This window comes from Salmo trutta, chromosome 1, assembly GCF_901001165.1.
Source record: "Salmo trutta chromosome 1, fSalTru1.1, whole genome shotgun sequence".
In the NCBI taxonomy this organism is placed as follows: domain Eukaryota; kingdom Metazoa; phylum Chordata; class Actinopteri; order Salmoniformes; family Salmonidae; genus Salmo; species Salmo trutta.
The window spans coordinates 65,915,072-65,923,894 of NC_042957.1; the positions used below are offsets into that span (position 1 = coordinate 65,915,072).

Below are 8,823 nucleotides of genomic sequence, written 5' to 3' on the forward strand. Positions count from 1 at the left end.
ATTCCTGCACCTAAATATAAACAGTACTGGCACCCAAAATGAGTGGCACCTATTTCAGTCCACTTCAAGCACTGGGATTGTGAGTATTGTATGAATCATGGTCCTTAGTATTGTTGAAGCAACTTACCAGTATTAACCTACTGCTACCTAAAAAGGGACAACACTACCCACATTTCCTCTGAAGGTGTGTCTCTCCGTTAGAAGACAGAGAGCAGAAGACAGAGAGCAGGAGAAGGTTATCTCCTGCTCTGCACTCTCCTCGGTCTCTGTAGCACTAGTCACAGTCTCTACTGTCTCTAAAGCTCCACTGCTCTTCTCCACCTTATCAAATCTGGTGAACCAGGTGAGGCGGCTGATCTGTTCCGTAGCAACAACAACAAACACGGCAACGGTTAGTGATAGGCCAACAGTAACAGGCCATATCGTGCTCACATTTAGAACTGTCTCCTATCTCAAGTTTATATTTGATTTAGACAGTACTGTAGATGCAAATTCTTAATTTATCACAGTGCCGTTGAAATAGGTTGATTTGTTCAAATACACAATTGCCATCACAATCAAGATACTGTATTTGAGCTCTGGTTTAGTAGCACTCCCCAGCCTCCCCTCACCTGCTCTGGGCTGGGTTTCTCCGTGGCCAGGCTGACCCCCACCACCACCACCAGGGTGAGCAGAGACAGCATGGTGGAGATGTAGAGGTAGTGGACATGTTTCACCACATCAGGCCTGCTGTCCTCCTGGTAACACAGTGGTGAGGGATAGATAAAGTCTAGGACCATCCTCACACCGCCCACCAGTAGGCCCAGGAACAGGCCCCAGAAAGCCCCCTGCAGAACACATTTCATCTCTACATCATCTTTCAATACATCTGATTGGTACTGCAATCTGACTTTTACTGCAATCTGATTGCAAATTGAGTAGCATTTCATTCCTGTAGGTGAAAAACCAAGTACAGCCTATTTTCAGATGCAAACACTTACCTTCACTACAGACACCTTCACTACAGACACCTTCACTACAGACACCTTCACTACACACAACCTTCACTACACACAACCTTCACTACACACAACCTTCATTACACACAACCTTCATTACACACAACCTTCATTACACATACCATCACTGCACATACTTTCACTACACACATTTTCACCACAGACACCTTCACTACAAACCTTCACTATAGATAATTTCACTACAGACACCTTCACTACACTACAGACACCTTCACTACAGACACCTTCACTATAGATAATTTCACTTCAGACACCTTCACTACACTACAGACACCTTCACTACAGACACCTTCACTACCTCACATACTGTACTCTGTATTTACACATTCTACCTCTCTCTCTCTCTCTCTTCCCGGTCTCTCTCGCTCTCTCTCCCCAACACACACACACACACACACACACACACACACACACACACACACACACACACCTTCTCATTGGCCCTCTTCCAGAAGCATCCAGTCAGGAAGACGATGGAAACAGGAGGCTGGAGGTAGGTACTGATGGACTGGATGTAGATAAACAGCTGTCCTCCCTGACTGGCCTGGACCACAGGGATCCACAGCACTGACACCACCACCAGAACCAGCACAAACATCCTGAGGAGGATAGTGTACGTGTACCTTCCCACGAGCATGAGTTCCCACTCGGTTGCGCGGGGCCGGACATGCCTCCACAGGTCCATGGTGAAGATGGTGCTGGAGCTGTTGAAGATGGAGGTGAGGGAGGACATGAGAGCAGTAATCATCACCGTCATCATCAGACCACGCAGACCTGGAGAGCAAGAGAGAGACAGGAGTATGGAGAGTACACAGAGAGAGAGAGAGAGACAGGAGTATGGAGAGTACACAGAGAGAGAGACAGGAGTATGGAGAGTACACAGAGAGAGAGACAGGAGTATGGAGAGTACACACAGAGAGAGAGAGAGAGACAGGAGTATGGAGAGTACACAGAGGGAGAGAGACAGGAGTATGGAGAGTACACAGAGCGAGAGAGAGAGAGAGAGAGAGAGAGAGAGAGAGAGAGAGACAGGAGTATGGAGAGTACACAGAGAGAGAGACAGGAGTATGGAGAGTACACAGAGAGAGAGAGAGAGACAGGAGTATGGAGAGTACACAGAGGGAGAGAGACAGGAGTATGGAGAGTACACAGAGGGAGAGAGACAGGAGTATGGAGAGTACACAGAGCGAGAGAGAGAGAGAGAGAGAGAGAGGAGTATGGAGAGTACACATAGGGAGAGAGACAATGCACAATTGGCCAGCATAGCGTCGTTAGGGGAGGGTTTGGGTGGGGGGGCTTTACTTAGTTAATCCCGCTCTAGCGACTCCTTGTGGCGGGCCGGGCGCCTGCAGGCTGACCTTGGTCTTCAGTTGAACAGTATTTCCTCCTACACATTGGTGCGGCTGGCTTCTGGGTTAAGCTGGCAGGTGTTAAGGAGTGTGGTTTGCCGGGTCATGTTTAGGAGGACACATGACTCGACTGTCGCCTCTCCGGAGCTCCAAGGGGAGCTGCAGCGATGAGACAAGATCGTAATTGGATAAGATGAAAAGGGGGATAAAATACAAAAAACAGAGAACCAGGTCTAGAGAGTGAAAGAAACGCACAGCAGGTTGTGGTAAACCGTGGGGTGTTGGGTTGAGCGTGCAGAGATTGACACAGAGACAGGGAGGCTTTAGTCCGCAAAAGCAACTTTACTAAGACAGAAAATAAACATAAGAAAGAAAATCACTTAGGTTTCGCTCGGTCCTTCTCTACTTTTGCTTGGTGTCAGTCTCTCCCCATTCTCTCCCGCGGTGTGCCACCGTGCTCCTTTTATTTGGCCTCCACGGCTGGTTGGCACTTTCCTCTAATTACCTCCACTTAGCTGTCCCTGTCGGGGTGCCCAGCTCCCGTATTCCCAGCAGAGGGAGCCAACGTCACCTCCCGTACCTCCCTTCTATTACCATCCCCCGGGGTAGACCTCCTGGGATACCACAAGGTGTTTGTGTGTACAGGAAGTGAGAGAGACAGATAGAAAGAGATATACAAAATGTTACAGAGAGACAAAGACTTCCTCACCTGAGGGCAGTAGCTTCATGACCAGTTTGGCGTAGGCGATGTCTGAACAGCCCACTGGGTTCCCACACACCTCAGTACACACCTCAGGGTCACCACACGCCACCTCGTCTAGACGCAACAACAACAACGCTGCTGTAAATATACTATCTCTCCTTTGTTTGATAGTGGTATCAGCAGGTTTTACCTAGGTACAGTATCCTCTCTAGAGTTACTACCAAAGCGTTGCACTTAGGACATTGTACCTGGGTAGAGTATTCTGCTGATCATGCCGGGCAGGACCATCATGAAGAAGGGCAGGATCTTGAGGTAGGCAGCCAGCAGGGAGCCTCCTTTAGCATGGAGCAGGTTCTTAGCAGCCAGGGAGCGCTGCACTATCACCTGGATACAACACAACACAGAATCAATGACTGGAACTGTTGACAGAGCAGCTGAATGTGCCTCCCAAGTGTATAGAGCACTTAAACAATCCATCTGTTTTATTATTAAGGTGTATCAAAACTCTCCTGCCAGTGATGCAACAATGCCAATATGGTGATTTACAGTTCGTTAGATGGTGTTCTAAAGCCTAGTGTTTCCATTCCCCTTTAAGGTGTATAAATTCTGATACCTCAGATCTTGTCCTCTTGGCCATCTAGTGACTGTCCCTGAGCAGTGTCACTGTTACCTGGTCTGAGCACCAGTACCACATGGAGGGTATGGACATGCCCAGGAGGATGCCCGGCCAGGGCAGGTCAGAGGTCACGGGGTCACGGAACAGGTGGAAGGCGTCGTCCCGGGGGATGCCACATGTGGTGTTGGGGTCGCGGACCGAGGGGATGGCCGTAGCATACCCCTCTAGGAGGGCGTTCCAGCCCCCCACCTCAGCGAAACCTCCATAGGAGTAGGACAGAGTTAGACAGTTAGGCAAACTGTACTGTACTGTACTGTACTGTACTGTACTGCTCTGTACTGTACTGCACTGTACTGTACTGTACTGTACTGTACTGCACTGTACTGTACTGTACTGTACTGTACTGTACTGCTCTGTACTGTACTGCACTGTACTGTACTGTACTGTACTGCACTGTACTGCCCTGTACTGTACTGCACTGCCCTGTACTGTACTGTACTGTACTGCCCTGTACTGTACTGTACTGCCCTGTACTGTACTGCCCTGTACTGTACTGCCCTGTACTGCACTGCCCTGTACTGTACTGCCCTGTACTGTACTGCCCTGTACTGTACTGTACTGCCCTGTACTGCACTGCCCTGCACTATACTGTACTGCCCTGTACTGCCCTGTACTGTACAGAGTATAAACTATACAGAGAGTGAAAAACATGAAAATCTATAACTGACGAAATCTAAAATCTTGTTGGAAAGTTTTTCTGATTAAAGACAAAGTATTTATCTTTGAATCATACACTGACTATACAAAACATTACGAACACCTGCTCTTTCCATTACATAGTCTGACCAGGTGAAAACTATGATCCCTTACTGATGGCACTTATTGATGGCACTTAAATCCACTTCAATCAGTGTAGATGGTAGTAGGTGTCAGGCGCACTGGTTTGTGCCAAGAACTGCGACGCTGCTGGGTTTTTCTCGCTCAACAGTTTCCTGTGTGTATCAAGAATGGTCCCCCAGCCAAAGGACATCCAGACAACTTGACACAACTGTGGGAAGCATTGGAGTCAACATGGGCCAGCATCGCTGTGGAATGCTTTCAACACCTTGTAGAGTCCATGCCCCAACGAATTGAGGCTGTTCTGAGGCAACTCAATATTAGGAAATTGTTCCTAATGTTTGGTATACTTAGTGTATACAGTAGCCACGGATCAACACAGCACCAAAGCAGAACCGGTATTGACCACTGTAAGAGTAGGAGACTTACTGAAGCCCATGAGGGTGAGTGCTCCTATCAACATGATGCCAGTCTGGGCAGCGTCTGTGTAGATGACTGCAGCCAGACCACCTGAAACAACACAGCACAACACTGAACCAGTACTGGACATACATACTCTGTCACAGACAAACTAAGTCTTTTCCATAGACCTAATACTTTCATACTTCAATTAGGGTCGTTTGGTTGTTGTATACCGATATCTTTGTGAAGATGTAAATTAATAAATACAAAATAGCTATGAATAATTGTATTCTCTTCCCCCCGAATCGCTTCTGCAAGTATTCAGGCATGGTAGTCACCTGCATGTTAAAGGGATACAGACAGAGCATTAATGATTGAACAAGTTATCTCAGTACACAGAGAAAGTGTTGTGTCTCAGTACACAGAGAGGAAAGTGTTGTGTCTCAGTACACAGAGAGGAAAGTGTTGTGTCTCAGTTCACAGAGAGGAAAGTGTTGTGTCTCAGTACACAGAGAGGAAAGTGTTGTGTCTCAGTTCACAAAGAGGAAAGTGTTGTGTTTCAGTACACAGAGGTAAGTGTTGTGTCTCAGTACACAGAGAGGTAAGTGTTGTGTCTCAGTACACAAAGAGGTAAGTGTTGTGTCTCAGTACACAAAGAGGTAAGTGTTGTGTCTCAGTACACAGAGAGGAAAGTGTTGTGTCTCAGTACACAAAGAGGTAAGTGTTGTGTCTCAGTACACAGAGAGGGAAGTGTTGTGTCTCAGTACACAGAGAGGAAAGTGTTGTGTCTCAGTACACAGAGAGGAAAGTGTTGTGTCTCAGTACACAGAGAGGTAAGTGTTGTGTCTCAGTACACAGAGAGGGAAGTGTTGTGTCTCAGTACACAGAGAGGAAAGTGTTGTGTCTCAGAACATAGAGAGGAAAGTGTTGTGTCTCAGTACACAGAGAGGAAAGTGTTGTGTCTCAGTACACAGAGAGGGAAGTGTTGTGTCTCCGTTCACAGAGAGGGAAGTGTTGTGTCTCAGTACACAAAGAGATAAGTGTTGTGTCTCAGTACACAGAGAGGGAAGTATTGTGTCTCAGTACACAGAGGAAAGTGTTGTGTCTCAGTACACAGAGAGGAAAGTGGTGTGTCTCAGTACACAGAGAGGAAAGTGTTGTGTCTCAGTACACAGAGAGGAAAGTGTTGTGTCTCAGTACACAGAGAGGAAAGTGGTGTGTCTCAGTACACAGAGAGGAAAGTGGTGTGTCTCAGTACACAGAGAGGAAAGTGTTGTGTCTCAGTACACAGAGAGGGAAGTGTTGTGTCTCAGTACACAGAGAGGAAAGTGTTGTGTCTCAGTACACAGAGAGGAAAGTGTTGTGTCTCAGTACACAGAGAGGAAAGTGTTGTGTCTCAGTACAAAGAGAGGAAAGTGTTGTGTCTCAGAACACAGAGAGGAAAGTGTTGTGTCTCACTACACAGAGAGGAATGTGAGGCACCAATCTGGTGTAATAAGTAATATAGGCACAATACTTTTGGGGGATATTCAAGAAAAAGTCCTCGTCTGTAATGAAGTATTTGAGCGCTGAAATGCTTGGCTTGATGTTGCATAGAATTTCAGTAGGCCTACTTGTGGGTTTGTGATATTTCAGTAGTACAGACAGTGGACTGTATTACAGACAGGTGTGTGTTGACCTCTCACCCCAGAAGCGATATAGATGGGCAGGAAAAACCAACCCAAGAACAGCATCATCAGCATCCCCTGCCAACCAGAGACATCGATACTTGTAAGTGATTTATGCAAAAAAGTTATATTTTTAAGTTTGCATTAAACCATATGCCCTATCAAAATCATGTACAGATGTAGGGTCTTAATTCATCCTGTAGCAACAGGAAATGTGAATTATTGTATGGATTGTAATTAATTAACATTTGTTGGGGTTAATACATTTTCGTGATGGAAAAATCAAGTCTGACATTTCTAAGTGGAAATTACAAACTTCAGAAGCCTGCATTGCAGGAACGTCCTCCTGCAACAGGGTGAGCAAATTAAGATCCCGCATCTGTAATAGAGATCCACACATTTTATGCCCAGTTTATAATGAATTATAATGTCCAAATGCATAGTCTTAAGTTCCACTCATATGCCACAGCACTGATGCCCGCTGCCGCTCCTGAGCCTGCCAGGCCCATGAAGTGGCCGCTACCCACATTACTGGCAAACAGAGAGGTGCCCACCTGCAGAGAGAGAGTGTAAGAGAGATAAAGAGAGAGAGAATGAGTGAGTGACAATACAACTATGTCTGACTTTAAGACAACCCCATTGTAAAGTATTCATATCTCCCCATATAAAATCTCAGTTTCACCACAATAACATTACAAGGACTGCTTTGTTTCACCATCTGGTTTGGTCCTGGACTATTCAGAAAAAGAGGAATAAATCAACAATGGTTCCTCTTGGCATCGAACATCTGGAATCCATTCAACATACTGAGTGGATGTCATTTGTGTGTCGTTTCCATAGCAACATCTCTGTTTCTTTTCACTCACCGGCCACCAGGACATGCTCTTTCCTGCCAGGAAGTATCCATCCACCGTGCTCCGCTTGGTTTTCCACATGGACTGGAAGGGAAGGACTGACTGTTACACGGATTCTCTATTCAGACTTCAATGTGTGCTGAAGGAGTGTGCTGAAGGAGTGTGCTGAAGTAATGTGCTGAAGGAGTGTGTTGAAGTAGTGTACTGAAGGAGTGGGCTGAATTAGTGTACTGAAGGAGTGTGCTGAATTAGTGTGCTGAAGGAGTGTGCTGAATTAGTGAGCTGAAGGAGTGTGCTGAAGGAGTGTGTTGAATTAGTGTGCTGAAGGAGTGTGTTGAATTAGTGTGCTGAAGGAGTGTGCTGAATTAATGTGCTGAAGGAGTGTGCTGAATTAGTGTGTTGAAGTTGTGTTTTGAAGGAGTGTGCTGAATTAGTGTGCTGAAGTAGTGTGCTGAAGAGTGTGCTGAATTAGTGCGCTGAAGTGGTGTACTGAAGGAGTGTGCTGAAGGAATGTGCTGAATTAGTGTGCTGAAGTAGTGTACTGAAATAGTGTTCTGAAGGAGTGTGCTGAAGGAGTGTGCTGAAGGAGTGTTCTGAAGGAGTGTGCTGAAGGAGTGTGCTGAAGGAGTGTGCTGAAGTAGAACAACTCTACTTTGAGATTCAGATGGAAGAATATACTGTAGAGCAACAACCAAACAAATCCCATTTGAGCACATGACATGTTTCCGTCAATCTCACCAGAGCTACTGATGTGTCGGGAATAAATCAAATAATTTAGAAATGGAATCCTATTCCCTATATAGTGCACTACTTTTGGCCAGCTACATAGGAATAGGGTTCCATTTCGGATGCTATTAGGGTGCCATTTCCCAAGTTTGCTCCTACTTACCCAGAGGCCCACAGCCAGTACAAGGAGGAAGTAGACAACGAGCACCACAATGTCTATAGTGACCAGGGTGGGTACACCTAAACCTGGGGATTGGGAGGTGGGCACGCTGGTCCCCTGGGTGGTAGCCATACTTGGGTCAAAGGTCACTGAAATTCTCAGGGAGTGATTGTGTCTCCTGCTGGTGAGGGAAATGTAGTCATTGTTGATTGTAATCACAACAGAGCCTCCAAACACTCCATTCACTAGATTAAGTTCACTTTATTGGTCAATTGCACACAAGGTCCAACCAAAATGTTACTTCCTCTTTCAACCCAACCCATCCGAAAGACACACATACATACACAAACATACAGTGCATTCGGAAAGTATTCAGACCCCTTCACCTTTTCCACATTTTGTTACATTACAGCCTTATTCTAAAATGGATTAAATAAAAAAACATATCATCAATCTACACAAAATACCCAATTGAAAAGCGAAAAAATGG

General features: G+C 46.0%; 1 pseudogene; it reads right to left on the reverse strand.

Moving 5' to 3' along the window:
• Positions 1–147: 147 nt before the first annotated feature.
• On the reverse strand, positions 148–8,484 carry LOC115197747 (sodium/myo-inositol cotransporter 2-like; annotated as a pseudogene).
• Positions 8,485–8,823: the final 339 nt, after the last annotated feature.